Here is a 17,980-nt window from a genome sequence, read left to right on the forward strand (position 1 = left end):
ACCGCGCGTGCGCCGGCCGCCCAGGGCTCGCGCCGCCGCACCGCGCGTGCGCCGGCCGCCCAGGGCTCGCGCCGCCGCACCGCGCGTGCGCCGGCCGCCCAGGGCTCGCGCCGCCGCACCGCGCGTGCGCCGGCCGCCCAGGGCTCGCGCCGCCGCACCGCGCGTGCGCCGGCCGCCCAGGGCTCGCGCCGCCGCACCGCGCGTGCGCCGGCCGCCCAGGGCTCGCGCCGCCGCACCGCGCGTGCGCCGGCCCAGGACCGCGCGAGAGGGGCGGGGGGAGCGGAGCGCGAGGGGCGGGGGGAGCGGAGCGCTAGGGGCGGGGGGAGCGCGAGGGGCGGGGGAGCGGAGCGCGAGGGGCGGGGGGAGCGCGAGGGGCGGGGGGAGCGGAGCGCGAGGGGCGGGGGGAGCGGAGCGCGAGGGGCGGGGGGAGCGGAGCGCGAGGGGCGGGGGGAGCGGAGCGCGAGGGGCGGGGGGAGCGGAGCGCGAGGGGCGGGGGGAGCGGAGCGCGAGGGGCGGGGGGAGCGGAGCGCGAGGGGCGGGGGGAGCGGAGCGCGAGGGGCGGGGGGAGCGGAGCGCGAGGGGCGGGGGGAGCGGAGCGCGAGGCAGGCCAGACCCGCAATGGCCCCACCCTCGCGTGGTCGCAGCGCCGCGCTGCAGCCGGCCGGCTCCCGCGCGCCAACCGCAGCCCGCCGCGCCACCCCGGCGCTCAGGCCGAGCAGCGAGCGCCCCGAGGCTGCTCTGCCCGCGCCCGAGAGAGCGGCGGGCTTCAGCGAGCAGGCGCTGGGGCTGCCCCGGGGAGAGAGCGCCGCGGAGCAGCTCCGAGACGGCACTGCCCGTCCCCGCGCCCCCAGGAAGCACCGAGAAGGAAAAGCCCTCTCGGGAAAAGCGCTCCCGGTCCGTGAGCACCGGGCAGGGGGCACGAGCGCGGCCCCTGCGCTTACCCGTCCCCGAGAGAGCGCAGAGTAGCGGCCAACGCGGCGACCGGCAGCGCGCACGTGTGCGCCGGCTGCCCGCAACGGTCTCCGTACGCAGCGGTGGCCGCCGGCGGCTGCAGTGCTGCCTTGTCGACACGCGAGGGCAGCCGTGAGCGCGCCGGAACGCAATGCGCATGCGCGCCCCCCCTCCCGCGTGCAGTGCCGCCTTTCAGACACGCGAGGGCAGCAAGGAGCAGGGCGCAGCGCTTTCCTGCCCCCCTTGCAAAATACTCGCTAGGCAAAAGTGGCTTGGGCTCCTCCCGAACGCTTACCTGGCTTCATTACTACAGCTATTAGGAACCGAAGTGCATAGCCTTCTAGCAAAGGGAACGACCGTCTTTTCAAAACTTCCCGCGACTCCCCAGAATTGTCACTGCCTTGCATCAGCAGCCAGCTTCTTCCAACCCAGCCGCAAGAAACATTTTGCCTTCCCGGCAGAACTTTCTGCTCCCCGGGGGGTCCAAAGGAAACCCGTCACTCACTACTGTCTGTCAAAACGTACCGGAAGCCCTCAAATACAGGACAAGACGCCTTCTCTAAGGAAGCTGACTACTAGGTCTGCTTCACGGCAGCTTCTCCCCAGTATCAGGGTCCACTCAATAAACAAAATAGGACGAGAAATGTCTTAATCTGCTCCAAGTGCTTTCGTATAAGAGAACAACATCAAAACGAGGTATTATTGCATTTAGCCTCCACTACACGTGCTACCCCAGCGCCACGGACTTGCTTTAAAGCATCAGTGACGTACGCGGTCTGGCAGTAATTAATATTCACAGAATGAATACGCACTCGATCGAGTACGGGTGTTCATAAAAAGCTTTGCCAGTGCGTCGCTAGGTAACAAACCTAGACAAGCAGCTATTTGCCCTGATCCTTCGGCTTACATTTCTTCTGCCGGATGTAGTCAAACGTACCTGCATGCAGTGGCCTTGCGAGGCAGTGACACGGTGTCCGTGGGGTGGCTGTTCCAGGGTCTCTCGGGCTGTTCCAGGGTCCTCGGACAGCAACGGTGCTGGTCAACTTTCCCTTGCGCTGCACAGCAGGACAGCTCCGCACCGTGCCCTCCCAGCACCGCTACTCCTCCCAGCAGCTGCCTAACCGGCCCCAATCCTGAGCAAAGCTACGACCCCCAGGAGCCCGCAGCACCCCTCCTACTCTTCCCGCCCTCCCCATTTCCAAGAGGGACAGACACAGCCCCCGGGGACAACCCTGCCTGGTCACGCTGCTGTCCGAAAAGCGGATTCGTTGCCCGCTGTGCACTAAGCCAATAATGACACGCTCAGGAGAGACATTTGCTTATTTATTTCAGAGTTGTGCAAGCCTGGCTGCTCGGTGTTTTCCCCACAAATCAAGCGCAACTTCCCCCCCCCGCCCCGGCTTTCCAAGTAGCATTTATACAAGTTGCAAGGTTTGCAACTTTCCCTCTTACACCGGTTGGTTAGTGATTTACATACAATTCTAATATTGCTTACACACCATTTTAAAACTACGCATGCTCAGGGGAGGGGTCTTCACCCGGGCACAGGTCTTTCTGACCTATGGGCGTGATTTTCTTGTATTATAATGAGGACAGTTCAGTTCGGGGATACCTCAAATTCCTTTGCTAAATTGGCAACATCTACATAGAAAACAAAACATTTTGATTTACTATTTCTTTAAGGCTTTAGCACTTCTAGCATGGCCTTGATTAAAGAATTATTTCCTCCCAGGAAATGGGGGGGGGGGGGTACCTCCTCATCTGCCTAGTTTAAACAGCAGGAACACTTTCTGAGCTTCCAAGGTTGTCTTGCAACACCATCGGAGATGGAAAACACTTCCTGCCCTGTACCGGGGAAAAACAGGGGCATTCCACTGTCCCCCGTGACCTGTGGGGACTCAGGCGTCAGTGACACATGTCCAGTAAGGAACAGACCCAGCGGGCACTACAGCTCCTGGCCTGCCACGCGGCCACCCGCTGGGAACCCCGCTGGCAGGGACCTGCCGCCGCCGCCCCCCCCGCGGGGCCACCTCGAGAGGCGCAGCATGGTCACCCAGTAGCCCCGCCTGAGAAGACTACACCTCCCAGCATACCGTGCACGCGAAAAGGGCGGCCCGGAAGCCCAGTGCCGGAAGACTACTGCTCCCGGCATGCCATGCCAAGCAACATGGCCGCCCGGAAGCCCAGTGCCGGAAGACTACCGCTCCCAGCATGCCGCGCTCAGAACAAACATGCCCCACCGGAAGCCCAGTGCCGGAAGACTACTGCTCCCGGCATGCCGCGCCGAAAGCTACGGCTCCCCGCAGTCCCGCACCCCAACTCCCGCCCCCCACCCGCAGCGCTGGGGCACCTTTGACCCTCGGCACATTCCGTTCCTTTCCGTCCCGCCCCCCTTCCCCTTCCCCCCTGTCCCCCCGGAAACGGCCGCAGAGCCCCGAGCGCGGCCCCGCCGGCCCCACCACCGGCCCGGGGCTCCCCCGACACCCCCGCGACCGGCCCCGCCTCAGCTCCGACACTGCCCCCGCCCCTCCACGACCCTCCTCCCCCCGCTCCCCGACACGCTCCCGAGCTGACACAGGAGACCCCCCCCCCCCCCCCCCCGCGCTCCTCCGACCGCGCAGTAAACCGCACCACAGCCCCGGCGCACCCCCTTCCTCCCCCCGCCTCCGTGGCCCCGGGACGCTCCCAGCCGCCGGGACCCCCGGCACATGCGGGACCCGCAGCCTGCAGTGCGCCTCCCCCGGCCCCGCTCACCTCCTCCGCGGGGCGGCCGCCGGGCTGGTCCCGAAGGGCCGTGCTCCGTGGCAGCTCCGCTGCCCAGCTCCTGCCCCAGCGCCAGCTCCCCCCAACTGCAGCCCCAGCCCCCAAATGTGGGCCTGCCCTTGCCATCAGCCCCACCTGGGGCCTGTCCTGCCACCCAGCTCCCCCTGGCATTCATCCCAGCCCCAGGGCCTGCAGCTGTGGGCCTGCAGGAACTGGGCAGGGGGCCTGGCCATCAGCCCCTTCAGGGACAGCTGGGGCTGCCAGGGCAGCAGAGGCACCCCCACTCTCCTGACAGCAGCTTGCTGAGAGCTGAAGGGAGAGCCCTGCCTGGGGTGTAGAGTGCGGAAAGGGGAGTATGCGGAGCACAAGAGAACAAATCGAGAGCTCTGGGTGCAACACAAGTCAAGAAAAAAAAAAAAAAAAAAAAAAAAAAGAACAACGATAGAGCAAACAGAGTAACTCGGGGGGCACCAAAAGGAGGGCCCTGGGGCACACCCAGAAGCACCCCGAAAACTCCAGGACAGGAGAAAAAGCTAAACAGAGACCTCTGCGGCGTGCCGCAAAACACACACGGGGCCACGGGGCGCACCGAAAGGCACGCAGAGGGCTCGGGGGCAACCCAGAATGTGAACTGAGGGGTCCTGAGGGCATCAGAGGGCAAGTGCAGGGCTCTGGGGCAGACCAAAATACAGAGGAAGGGCCTTGGCACACACCAGAGGGGTCACCAGGCACGCCGCAGGGCTCAACGCGGCTGACAGGATGGCGCCTGCAGGCTGCCCCAGGCACACGAGCGACACTGCGGAGTGCCAAAAGCAAATCCGGGAGTGGTTCGGGGACCTCACGCAGCCCTGGAGGGGCTCTGGCAGCCCTCGCGATGAGGGGAAACACCCCCAAGAGCCCCGAGGGTCCAGGCAACGCAAGGGAAATTCCCCGCAGCTCTGGGAACAGCACCGGGCTCCCTGGCAAGTGCAGGCACTCCCAAGTACATGGGACTCGGGGACCAGCTCCCAGCCCCGGACACAATGCATAACCTCCTGCCTCAGGCATCGTGTTCAGGCAAACCGCCCTGGAGCTCGGCACCAGCGTGCCTCCCCTTACCTACGATATCCAAAGAGTCACCGCCGCACCAGCGTCTGTCCGTACGTCCGTCCGTCGGGGAAGGGTCAGCTCCTGCCCCTGCCCTCGACATGGCAGGTGTCCGAGTAGCCTCCCCCCAGTGCTTTTTCCTTCAGGGCTAGGATTCAGCTCGGAGAGCTGAGAGGAAAATGCCTGATCCCGCCTGCCTGCACTTCTGCCCCAACCCAGGCCAGAGCCCCTCAGGTTACTTAGTCCTCAGCGCTGCCTCGGGGAGGCCAAAATAACTGCTAACGGTCATTAGCCATACTTACCCTAGTTACCCGTGCCAGAACGCCTCCTCCTGTAGCAGTTCCTGGTGATATCGAGGGGCCGCTGCATTCTGGCTTCCTTGTTTCATCCCGTCCCTTCGGTATTAACCGCAAGCAAACGCTCGTCCGTCTCTTCTCCTCGTCAGCATTTGCCGTCCTTGGTTCCATCTCTGTAAGGAAGCGATAAACTCGCGTTTTACTTCCAGTGAAACGCTTAGGTTTATGCATGATCTTTTTCTCTTTACCCTGTTTTCTTTTTCCCCCTTTTTTTTCTTTTTTTCTTCTTCTTTTCCTTAAGGGAAAGGTCTTAATACGGCACTTTGCACCATACGTTGCAGGGTAAACGGTCTGGAAACGTTACACACAGCAATTAGGGCTAGGTTATTAGGCAGGCGGGCACGTCGCCTAATACCTTCCTAACGCCATCTTCCACGAAACCTTATTTTTATTCCGCTTCAGTGTTATTGTTACTGTTCGCAAACCCTCGTATGCATGCGCTTAACCGACAACTCTCTCGGTCTTTAACTACGTGGAGGAACGACAGCCCTCGATTTGCCTGTCTCCCTTTCAGACCTATTACCTTTTTGAGACTGCTCCTAGCTTCCTCTTACTCTTGCATGCTGGCCTCACAGGCGACGACCAAAACGAACAACTGCATCGCTAGGTCTAGCCCCCTCTCTTCAAGATGTGCCCCTTCGCGGCTTACGTTTCTTGGTCTCTTCAACTTCAGCCGTGGCAATTAATCTAAAAAAGTAAGTATGACATCTATTCCTTTCCGTAGCTGCGTGTACGATAACAAAACAAAAGAGAAACAGCCAAAGCAAAGCTAAGGCAGATACAGGCAACAGCAGCCACAGGGCAGGAACGGGTTACTCAGTCCTCAGCGCTGCCTTGGGGAGGCCGAAATAACTGCTAACGGTCATTAGCCATACTTACCCTAGTTACCCGTGCCAGAACGCCTCCTCCTGTAGCAGTTCCTGGTGATATCGAGGGGCCGCTGCATTCTGGCTTCCTTGTTTCATCCCGTCCCTTCGGTATTAACCGCAAGCAAACGCTCGTCCGTCTCTTCTCCTCGTCAGCATTTGCTGTCCTTGGTTCCACCTCTGTAAGGAAGCGATAAACTCGCGTTTTACTTCCAGTGAAACGCTTAGGTTTATGCATGATCTTTTTCTCTTTACCCTGTTTTCTTTTTCCCCCTTTTTTTTCTTTTTTTCTTCTTCTTTTCCTTAAGGGAAAGGTCTTAATACGGCACTTTGCACCATACGTTGCAGGGTAAACGGTCTGGAAACGTTACACACAGCAATTAGGGCTAGGTTATTAGGCAGGCGGGCACGTCGCCTAATACCTTCCTAACGCCATCTTCCACGAAACCTTATTTTTATTCCGCTTCAGTGTTATTGTTACTGTTCGCAAACCCTCGTATGCATGCGCTTAACCGACAACTCTCTCGGTCTTTAACTACGTGGAGGAACGACAGCCCTCGATTTGCCTGTCTCCCTTTCAGACCTATTACCTTTTTGAGACTGCTCCTAGCTTCCTCTTACTCTTGCATGCTGGCCTCACAGGCGACGACCAAAATGAACCACCGGATCCCCAGGTCTTGCTGCTTCTCTTCGAGATGTCCCCCTTCGGTGGGCTACCCTGCCAAACAAACCAAAAAGACTGCCGAGGCCGCGAGGGTACCAGATTTTCAGACCGCTTCTCCGAGGCTTTCGGGGTGACTGACGTCACCGCTTCGCTTCACGTTACTCACAGCTACCTTCGTCTATTACTTAGGGCTAAACCTGTTTCTGTTTGCAGAGGGGCTTGTTGCTTGTTTAAACTTGACATATAGTCCATAACCTGCTCTGCATGCTCCCTAGTCCCTTCTGCTTTTGCAACACTTGTGGTAATTCAAGGCGGTAATTAAGAGTCCCCATTGCCCCATAGGCTGGAGCGAGACATTGCTGCTGCTCTGAGGAGGTGCCTAAAAGCCACGCTGTTTTCGCTAGCATCACTGGGGCTTCCCAGAGCCCATCGGTGTTCTCTTTGGCTCTTCCCGAGCCTTTTAGGTTTTTTAGGCTATTCCTTAGCCCTCCATTTTAGGGCAATGTTCTCCTTAAGCACTGCGCACAGCACGATTATCCCAGATCAGCCACATCGTGCACACACAGAGGCTTCTGAGAGGCGGCTCAGAAGAAAAGAGAGAAAAGTCTCTTTGTCATCCGCACATTCACCCGTCAACACTCTTCACCAGGAAGTGCTCTAAGTTCCTGTTTCTCTAAAGCGGGACTGAGTCGAGGCGGAGACGCACATCGCACCCCATCTTTGTTAGAACGCCTCACTGCTGCGGGCACTGGGTCTGGCAGCAGTTTGAGGAATGTTTGGGGCCTTGCACAGAGTGCAGGGGAAGGTCTGGAGTCAGTGACAACATTGCGGCAGGGCTCGGAGGCGTTTTGGGGCCTGTGGGGGTGTTGGGGCAGGATTTGTGGGTGGTTTAGTGGGTGGTTTAATGGCTCTGGGGGGGCTGGTTGCAGGAAGGGTGGGACTCTGCGGGGCCCTCAGGGCAGGGGTGCCATCCCAGATGCGTAGTGAGCACACAGGGGTGCCCTACGTGGCTCTCAGCTCGGCGGGAGCAGCCACCGGTCTCCCACCCCACCAGACAGGGGAGCGGGGCGGGGGGGGGGGGGGGGGGGGGAGGAGAGGAGGTGGAGGGATCTATGAGCTCGCAGAGAACGCCAGAGGAGGCAGCAGGGAACTCCCCAAGGACCCCGCGTCCCAGACGAGAGGAGGCATCAGGCTGCCGTGCCGCTGCTAGAGACATCCAGACCCCCGCGCAGACACCCCCCACACACTCCTCCAGGCTGCGTCCGCAGGGGCGAGCGCACGCCCCGGCCCGCGCTGGGGAGGAACCGGGGCCCTACAGGCGACACACGCAAAAGGGAGAGTCAGAGCCGCGCTCCGGCAGACCCGGCGCCGCGCAGACCCGGCGCGGCGCGGCGCGGCCCCCGGCCCGACTCCCCCCCCCCGCCCCGCCGCCTCCACGCAGCGACGGCCCCGGCTGGCAGGACACAGCCCGACACCCGCGGCCACCCGAAGGCGCACGCTCGCCTCACCTCGCCTCGCCTCACCGCGGCCCCCACATGCTCGACTCCAGCCCGCCTCTGCCCTCGCCCGCCGCCGTCCAGCGAAAACACCCGCCCTGCTCGCCGCCATCTTGCCCGCCGCCGCACCGCGCGTGCGCCGGCCGCCCAGGGCTCGCGCCGCCGCACCGCGCGTGCGCCGGCCGCCCAGGGCTCGCGCCGCCGCACCGCGCGTGCGCCGGCCGCCCAGGGCTCGCGCCGCCGCACCGCGCGTGCGCCGGCCGCCCAGGGCTCGCGCCGCCGCACCGCGCGTGCGCCGGCCGCCCAGGGCTCGCGCCGCCGCACCGCGCGTGCGCCGGCCGCCCAGGGCTCGCGCCGCCGCACCGCGCGTGCGCCGGCCGCCCAGGGCTCGCGCCGCCGCACCGCGCGTGCGCCGGCCCAGGACCGCGCGAGAGGGGCGGGGGGAGCGGAGCGCGAGGGGCGGGGGGAGCGGAGCGCTAGGGGCGGGGGGAGCGCGAGGGGCGGGGGAGCGGAGCGCGAGGGGCGGGGGGAGCGCGAGGGGCGGGGGGAGCGGAGCGCGAGGGGCGGGGGGAGCGGAGCGCGAGGGGCGGGGGGAGCGGAGCGCGAGGGGCGGGGGGAGCGGAGCGCGAGGGGCGGGGGGAGCGGAGCGCGAGGGGCGGGGGGAGCGGAGCGCGAGGGGCGGGGGGAGCGGAGCGCGAGGGGCGGGGGGAGCGGAGCGCCAGGGGCGGGGGGAGCGGAGCGCCAGGGGCGGGGGGAGCGGAGCGCCAGGGGCGGGGGGAGCGGAGCGCCAGGGGCGGGGGGAGCGCAGCGCGAGGCAGGCCAGACCCGCAATGGCCCCACCCTCGCGTGGTCGCAGCGCCGCGCTGCAGCCGGCCGGCTCCCGCGCGCCAACCGCAGCCCGCCGCGCCACCCCGGCGCTCAGGCCGAGCAGCGAGCGCCCCGAGGCTGCTCTGCCCGCGCCCGAGAGAGCGGCGGGCTTCAGCGAGCAGGCGCTGGGGCTGCCCCGGGGAGAGAGCGCCGCGGAGCAGCTCCGAGACGGCACTGCCCGTCCCCGCGCCCCCAGGAAGCACCGAGAAGGAAAAGCCCTCTCGGGAAAAGCGCTCCCGGTCCGTGAGCACCGGGCAGGGGGCACGAGCGCGGCCCCTGCGCTTACCCGTCCCCGAGAGAGCGCAGAGTAGCGGCCAACGCGGCGACCGGCAGCGCGCACGTGTGCGCCGGCTGCCCGCAACGGTCTCCGTACGCAGCGGTGGCCGCCGGCGGCTGCAGTGCTGCCTTGTCGACACGCGAGGGCAGCCGTGAGCGCGCCGGAACGCAATGCGCATGCGCGCCCCCCCTCCCGCGTGCAGTGCCGCCTTTCAGACACGCGAGGGCAGCAAGGAGCAGGGCGCAGCGCTTTCCTGCCCCCCTTGCAAAATACTCGCTAGACAAAAGCGGCTTGGGCTCCTCCCGAACGCTTACCTGGCTTCATTACTACAGCTATTAGGAACCGAAGTGCATAGCCTTCTAGCAAAGGGAACGACCGTCTTTTCAAAACTTCCCGCGACTCCCCAGAATTGTCACTGCCTTGCATCAGCAGCCAGCTTCTTCCAACCCAGCCGCAAGAAACATTTTGCCTTCCCGGCAGAACTTTCTGCTCCCCGGGGGGTCCAAAGGAAACCCGTCACTCACTACTGTCTGTCAAAACGTACCGGAAGCCCTCAAATACAGGACAAGACGCCTTCTCTAAGGAAGCTGACTACTAGGTCTGCTTCACGGCAGCTTCTCCCCAGTATCAGGGTCCACTCAATAAACAAAATAGGACGAGAAATGTCTTAATCTGCTCCAAGTGCTTTCGTATAAGAGAACAACATCAAAACGAGGTATTATTGCATTTAGCCTCCACTACACGTGCTACCCCAGCGCCACGGACTTGCTTTAAAGCATCAGTGACGTACGCGGTCTGGCAGTAATTAATATTCACAGAATGAATACGCACTCGATCGAGTACGGGTGTTCATAAAAAGCTTTGCCAGTGCGTCGCTAGGTAACAAACCTAGACAAGCAGCTATTTGCCCTGATCCTTCGGCTTACATTTCTTCTGCCGGATGTAGTCAAACGTACCTGCATGCAGTGGCCTTGCGAGGCAGTGACACGGTGTCCGTGGGGTGGCTGTTCCAGGGTCTCTCGGGCTGTTCCAGGGTCCTCGGACAGCAACGGTGCTGGTCAACTTTCCCTTGCGCTGCACAGCAGGACAGCTCCGCACCGTGCCCTCCCAGCACCGCTACTCCTCCCAGCAGCTGCCTAACCGGCCCCAATCCTGAGCAAAGCTACGACCCCCAGGAGCCCGCAGCACCCCTCCTACTCTTCCCGCCCTCCCCATTTCCAAGAGGGACAGACACAGCCCCCGGGGACAACCCTGCCTGGTCACGCTGCTGTCCGAAAAGCGGATTCGTTGCCCGCTGTGCACTAAGCCAATAATGACACGCTCAGGAGAGACATTTGCTTATTTATTTCAGAGTTGTGCAAGCCTGGCTGCTCGGTGTTTTCCCCACAAATCAAGCGCAACTTCCCCCCCCCGCCCCGGCTTTCCAAGTAGCATTTATACAAGTTGCAAGGTTTGCAACTTTCCCTCTTACACCGGTTGGTTAGTGATTTACATACAATTCTAATATTGCTTACACACCATTTTAAAACTACGCATGCTCAGGGGAGGGGTCTTCACCCGGGCACAGGTCTTTCTGACCTATGGGCGTGATTTTCTTGTATTATAATGAGGACAGTTCAGTTCGGGGATACCTCAAATTCCTTTGCTAAATTGGCAACATCTACATAGAAAACAAAACATTTTGATTTACTATTTCTTTAAGGCTTTAGCACTTCTAGCATGGCCTTGATTAAAGAATTATTTCCTCCCAGGAAATGGGGGGGGGGGGGGTACCTCCTCATCTGCCTAGTTTAAACAGCAGGAACACTTTCTGAGCTTCCAAGGTTGTCTTGCAACACCATCGGAGATGGAAAACACTTCCTGCCCTGTACCGGGGAAAAACAGGGGCATTCCACTGTCCCCCGTGACCTGTGGGGACTCAGGCGTCAGTGACACATGTCCAGTAAGGAACAGACCCAGCGGGCACTACAGCTCCTGGCCTGCCACGCGGCCACCCGCTGGGAACCCCGCTGGCAGGGACCTGCCGCCGCCGCCCCCCCCGCGGGGCCACCTCGAGAGGCGCAGCATGGTCACCCAGTAGCCCCGCCTGAGAAGACTACACCTCCCAGCATACCGTGCACGCGAAAAGGGCGGCCCGGAAGCCCAGTGCCGGAAGACTACTGCTCCCGGCATGCCATGCCAAGCAACATGGCCGCCCGGAAGCCCAGTGCCGGAAGACTACCGCTCCCAGCATGCCGCGCTCAGAACAAACATGCCCCACCGGAAGCCCAGTGCCGGAAGACTACTGCTCCCGGCATGCCGCGCCGAAAGCTACGGCTCCCCGCAGTCCCGCACCCCAACTCCCGCCCCCCACCCGCAGCGCTGGGGCACCTTTGACCCTCGGCACATTCCGTTCCTTTCCGTCCCGCCCCCCTTCCCCTTCCCCCCTGTCCCCCCGGAAACGGCCGCAGAGCCCCGAGCGCGGCCCCGCCGGCCCCACCACCGGCCCGGGGCTCCCCCGACACCCCCGCGACCGGCCCCGCCTCAGCTCCGACACTGCCCCCGCCCCTCCACGACCCTCCTCCCCCCGCTCCCCGACACGCTCCCGAGCTGACACAGGAGACCCCCCCCCCCCCCCCCCCGCGCTCCTCCGACCGCGCAGTAAACCGCACCACAGCCCCGGCGCACCCCCTTCCTCCCCCCGCCTCCGTGGCCCCGGGACGCTCCCAGCCGCCGGGACCCCCGGCACATGCGGGACCCGCAGCCTGCAGTGCGCCTCCCCCGGCCCCGCTCACCTCCTCCGCGGGGCGGCCGCCGGGCTGGTCCCGAAGGGCCGTGCTCCGTGGCAGCTCCGCTGCCCAGCTCCTGCCCCAGCGCCAGCTCCCCCCAACTGCAGCCCCAGCCCCCAAATGTGGGCCTGCCCTTGCCATCAGCCCCACCTGGGGCCTGTCCTGCCACCCAGCTCCCCCTGGCATTCATCCCAGCCCCAGGGCCTGCAGCTGTGGGCCTGCAGGAACTGGGCAGGGGGCCTGGCCATCAGCCCCTTCAGGGACAGCTGGGGCTGCCAGGGCAGCAGAGGCACCCCCACTCTCCTGACAGCAGCTTGCTGAGAGCTGAAGGGAGAGCCCTGCCTGGGGTGTAGAGTGCGGAAAGGGGAGTATGCGGAGCACAAGAGAACAAATCGAGAGCTCTGGGTGCAACACAAGTCAAGAAAAAAAAAAAAAAAAAAAAAAAAAGAACAACGATAGAGCAAACAGAGTAACTCGGGGGGCACCAAAAGGAGGGCCCTGGGGCACACCCAGAAGCACCCCGAAAACTCCAGGACAGGAGAAAAAGCTAAACAGAGACCTCTGCGGCGTGCCGCAAAACACACACGGGGCCACGGGGCGCACCGAAAGGCACGCAGAGGGCTCGGGGGCAACCCAGAATGTGAACTGAGGGGTCCTGAGGGCATCAGAGGGCAAGTGCAGGGCTCTGGGGCAGACCAAAATACAGAGGAAGGGCCTTGGCACACACCAGAGGGGTCACCAGGCACGCCGCAGGGCTCAACGCGGCTGACAGGATGGCGCCTGCAGGCTGCCCCAGGCACACGAGCGACACTGCGGAGTGCCAAAAGCAAATCCGGGAGTGGTTCGGGGACCTCACGCAGCCCTGGAGGGGCTCTGGCAGCCCTCGCGATGAGGGGAAACACCCCCAAGAGCCCCGAGGGTCCAGGCAACGCAAGGGAAATTCCCCGCAGCTCTGGGAACAGCACCGGGCTCCCTGGCAAGTGCAGGCACTCCCAAGTACATGGGACTCGGGGACCAGCTCCCAGCCCCGGACACAATGCATAACCTCCTGCCTCAGGCATCGTGTTCAGGCAAACCGCCCTGGAGCTCGGCACCAGCGTGCCTCCCCTTACCTACGATATCCAAAGAGTCACCGCCGCACCAGCGTCTGTCCGTACGTCCGTCCGTCGGGGAAGGGTCAGCTCCTGCCCCTGCCCTCGACATGGCAGGTGTCCGAGTAGCCTCCCCCCAGTGCTTTTTCCTTCAGGGCTAGGATTCAGCTCGGAGAGCTGAGAGGAAAATGCCTGATCCCGCCTGCCTGCACTTCTGCCCCAACCCAGGCCAGAGCCCCTCAGGTTACTTAGTCCTCAGCGCTGCCTCGGGGAGGCCAAAATAACTGCTAACGGTCATTAGCCATACTTACCCTAGTTACCCGTGCCAGAACGCCTCCTCCTGTAGCAGTTCCTGGTGATATCGAGGGGCCGCTGCATTCTGGCTTCCTTGTTTCATCCCGTCCCTTCGGTATTAACCGCAAGCAAACGCTCGTCCGTCTCTTCTCCTCGTCAGCATTTGCCGTCCTTGGTTCCATCTCTGTAAGGAAGCGATAAACTCGCGTTTTACTTCCAGTGAAACGCTTAGGTTTATGCATGATCTTTTTCTCTTTACCCTGTTTTCTTTTTCCCCCTTTTTTTTCTTTTTTTCTTCTTCTTTTCCTTAAGGGAAAGGTCTTAATACGGCACTTTGCACCATACGTTGCAGGGTAAACAGTCTGGAAACGTTACACACAGCAATTAGGGCTAGGTTATTAGGCAGGCGGGCACGTCGCCTAATACCTTCCTAACGCCATCTTCCACGAAACCTTATTTTTATTCCGCTTCAGTGTTATTGTTACTGTTCGCAAACCCTCGTATGCATGCGCTTAACCGACAACTCTCTCGGTCTTTAACTACGTGGAGGAACGACAGCCCTCGATTTGCCTGTCTCCCTTTCAGACCTATTACCTTTTTGAGACTGCTCCTAGCTTCCTCTTACTCTTGCATGCTGGCCTCACAGGCGACGACCAAAACGAACAACTGCATCGCTAGGTCTAGCCCCCTCTCTTCAAGATGTGCCCCTTCGCGGCTTACGTTTCTTGGTCTCTTCAACTTCAGCCGTGGCAATTAATCTAAAAAAGTAAGTATGACATCTATTCCTTTCCGTAGCTGCGTGTACGATAACAAAACAAAAGAGAAACAGCCAAAGCAAAGCTAAGGCAGATACAGGCAACAGCAGCCACAGGGCAGGAACGGGTTACTCAGTCCTCAGCGCTGCCTCGGGGAGGCCGAAATAACTGCTAACGGTCATTAGCCATACTTACCCTAGTTACCCGTGCCAGAACGCCTCCTCCTGTAGCAGTTCCTGGTGATATCGAGGGGCCGCTGCATTCTGGCTTCCTTGTTTCATCCCGTCCCTTCGGTATTAACCGCAAGCAAACGCTCGTCCGTCTCTTCTCCTCGTCAGCATTTGCTGTCCTTGGTTCCACCTCTGTAAGGAAGCGATAAACTCGCGTTTTACTTCCAGTGAAACGCTTAGGTTTATGCATGATCTTTTTCTCTTTACCCTGTTTTCTTTTTCCCCCTTTTTTTTCTTTTTTTCTTCTTCTTTTCCTTAAGGGAAAGGTCTTAATACGGCACTTTGCACCATACGTTGCAGGGTAAACGGTCTGGAAACGTTACACACAGCAATTAGGGCTAGGTTATTAGGCAGGCGGGCACGTCGCCTAATACCTTCCTAACGCCATCTTCCACGAAACCTTATTTTTATTCCGCTTCAGTGTTATTGTTACTGTTCGCAAACCCTCGTATGCATGCGCTTAACCCACAACTCTCTCGGTCTTTAACTACGTGGAGGAACGACAGCCCTCGATTTGCCTGTCTCCCTTTCAAACCTATTACCTTTTTGAGACTGCTCCTAGCTTCCTCTTGCTCTTGCATGCTGGCCTCACAGGCGACGACCAAAATGAACCACCGGATCCCCAGGTCTTGCTGCTTCTCTTCGAGATGTCCCCCTTCGGTGGGCTACCCTGCCAAACAAACCAAAAAGACTGCCGAGGCCGCGAGGGTACCAGATTTTCAGACCGCTTCTCCGAGGCTTTCGGGGTGACTGACGTCACCGCTTCGCTTCACGTTACTCACAGCTACCTTCGTCTATTACTTAGGGCTAAACCTGTTTCTGTTTGCAGAGGGGCTTGTTGCTTGTTTAAACTTGACATATAGTCCATAACCTGCTCTGCATGCTCCCTAGTCCCTTCTGCTTTTGCAACACTTGTGGTAATTCAAGGCGGTAATTAAGAGTCCCCATTGTCCCATAGGCTGGAGCGAGACATTGCTGCTGCTCTGAGGAGGTGCCTAAAAGCCACGCTGTTTTCGCTAGCATCACTGGGGCTTCCCAGAGCCCATCGGTGTTCTCTTTGGCTCTTCCCGAGCCTTTTAGGTTTTTTAGGCTATTCCTTAGCCCTCCATTTTAGGGCAATGTTCTCCTTAAGCACTGCGCACAGCACGATTATCCCAGATCAGCCACATCGTGCACACACAGAGGCTTCTGAGAGGCGGCTCAGAAGAAGAGAGAGAAAAGTCTCTTTGTCATCCGCACATTCACCCGTCAACACTCTTCACCAGGAAGTGCTCTAAGTTCCTGTTTCTCTAAAGCGGGACTGAGTCGAGGCGGAGACGCACATCGCACCCCATCTTTGTTAGAACGCCTCACTGCTGCGGGCACTGGGTCTGGCAGCAGTTTGAGGAATGTTTGGGGCCTTGCACAGAGTGCAGGGGAAGGTCTGGAGTCAGTGACAACATTGCGGCAGGGCTCGGAGGCGTTTTGGGGCCTGTGGGGGTGTTGGGGCAGGATTTGTGGGTGGTTTAATGGCTCTGGGGGGGCTGGTTGCAGGAAGGGTGGGACTCTGCGGGGCCCTCAGGGCAGGGGTGCCATCCCAGATGCGTAGTGAGCACACAGGGGTGCCCTACGTGGCTCTCAGCTCGGCGGGAGCAGCCACCGGTCTCCCACCCCACCAGACAGGGGAGCGGGGCGGGGGGGGGGGGGGGGAGGAGAGGAGGTGGAGGGATCTATGAGCTCGCAGAGAACGCCAGAGGAGGCAGCAGGGAACTCCCCAAGGACCCCGCGTCCCAGACGAGAGGAGGCATCAGGCTGCCGTGCCGCTGCTAGAGACATCCAGACCCCCGCGCAGACACCCCCCACACACTCCTCCAGGCTGCGTCCGCAGGGGCGAGCGCACGCCCCGGCCCGCGCTGGGGAGGAACCGGGGCCCTACAGGCGACACACGCAAAAGGGAGAGTCAGCGCGGCCCCCGGCCCGACTCCCCCCCCCGCCCCGCCGCCTCCACGCAGCGACGGCCCCGGCTGGCAGGACACAGCCCGACACCCGCGGCCACCCGAAGGCGCACGCTCGCCTCACCTCGCCTCGCCTCACCGCGGCCCCCACGTGCTCGACTCCAGCCCGCCTCTGCCCTCGCCCGCCGCCGTCCAGCCAAAACACCCGCCCTGCTCGCCGCCATCTTGCCCGCCCCCGCACCGCGCGTGCGCCGGCCCAGGACCGCGCGAGAGGGGCGGGGGGAGCGCGAGGGGCGGGGGAGCGCGAGGGGCGGGGGGAGCGCAGCGCGAGGGGCGGGGGGAGCGCGAGGGGCGGGGGGAGCGCAGCGCCAGGGGCGGGGGGAGCGCAGCGCGAGGCAGGCCAGACCCGCAATGGCCCCACCCTCGCGTGGTCGCAGCGCCGCGCTGCAGCCGGCCGGCTCCCGCGCGCCAACCGCAGCCCGCCGCGCCACCCCGGCGCTCAGGCCGAGCAGCGAGCGCCCCGAGGCTGCTCTGCCCGCGCCCGAGAGAGCGGCGGGCTTCAGCGAGCAGGCGCTGGGGCTGCCCCGGGGAGAGAGCGCCGCGGAGCAGCTCCGAGACGGCACTGCCCGTCCCCGCGCCCCCAGGAAGCACCGAGAAGGAAAAGCCCTCTCGGGAAAAGCGCTCCCGGTCCGTGAGCACCGGGCAGGGGGCACGAGCGCGGCCCCTGCGCTTACCCGTCCCCGAGAGAGCGCAGAGTAGCGGCCAACGCGGCGACCGGCAGCGCGCACGTGTGCGCCGGCTGCCCGCAACGGTCTCCGTACGCAGCGGTGGCCGCCGGCGGCTGCAGTGCTGCCTTGTCGACACGCGAGGGCAGCCGTGAGCGCGCCGGAACGCAATGCGCATGCGCGCCCCCCTCCCGCGTGCAGTGCCGCCTTTCAGACACGCGAGGGCAGCAAGGAGCAGGGCGCAGCGCTTTCCTGCCCCCCTTGCACAATACTCGCTAGGCAAAAGTGGCTTGGGCTCCTCCCGAACGCTTACCTGGCTTCATTACTACAGCTATTAGGAACCGAAGTGCATAGCCTTCTAGCAAAGGGAACGACCGTCTTTTCAAAACTTCCCGCGACTCCCCAGAATTGTCACTGCCTTGCATCAGCAGCCAGCTTCTTCCAACCCAGCCGCAAGAAACATTTTGCCTTCCCGGCAGAACTTTCTGCTCCCCGGGGGGTCCAAAGGAAACCCGTCACTCACTACTGTCTGTCAAAACGTACCGGAAGCCCTCAAATACAGGACAAGACGCCTTCTCTAAGGAAGCTGACTACTAGGTCTGCTTCACGGCAGCTTCTCCCCAGTATCAGGGTCCACTCAATAAACAAAATAGGACGAGAAATGTCTTAATCTGCTCCAAGTGCTTTCGTAGAAGAGAACAACATCAAAACGAGGTATTATTGCATTTAGCCTCCACTACACGTGCTACCCCAGCGCCACTGTGACTGCTTATTAGCAATAGCAATTAACAACTATGATTAGTGGTTTGATTTTCTGTTAGTCTAAGTATCTGATGTTCTTGTACATGCTATATTAG

The 17,980-nt window shown here is 61.8% G+C and overlaps 1 long non-coding RNA gene across 2 annotated transcripts; it reads right to left on the bottom strand.

Annotated features, from left to right (window-relative positions):
* Positions 1-11,944: 11,944 nt before the first annotated feature.
* Positions 11,945-17,271, bottom strand: LOC135327749 (uncharacterized). 2 transcript variants are annotated; one of them, XR_010388132.1, is made up of 4 exons: positions 17,133-17,271; positions 15,007-15,134; positions 14,074-14,596; positions 11,945-13,663 (listed from the first exon to the last, which is right to left on the bottom strand). It is a non-coding gene; the product is annotated as an uncharacterized LOC135327749 (long non-coding RNA). The 2 variants fall into 2 exon arrangements; XR_010388131.1 differs by lacking the exon at positions 17,133-17,271 and having other exon boundaries at positions 15,007-15,517.
* Positions 17,272-17,980: the final 709 nt, after the last annotated feature.

Source organism: Dromaius novaehollandiae, chromosome 3 (assembly GCF_036370855.1).
Source record: "Dromaius novaehollandiae isolate bDroNov1 chromosome 3, bDroNov1.hap1, whole genome shotgun sequence".
In the NCBI taxonomy this organism is placed as follows: Eukaryota; Metazoa; Chordata; class Aves; order Casuariiformes; family Dromaiidae; genus Dromaius; species Dromaius novaehollandiae.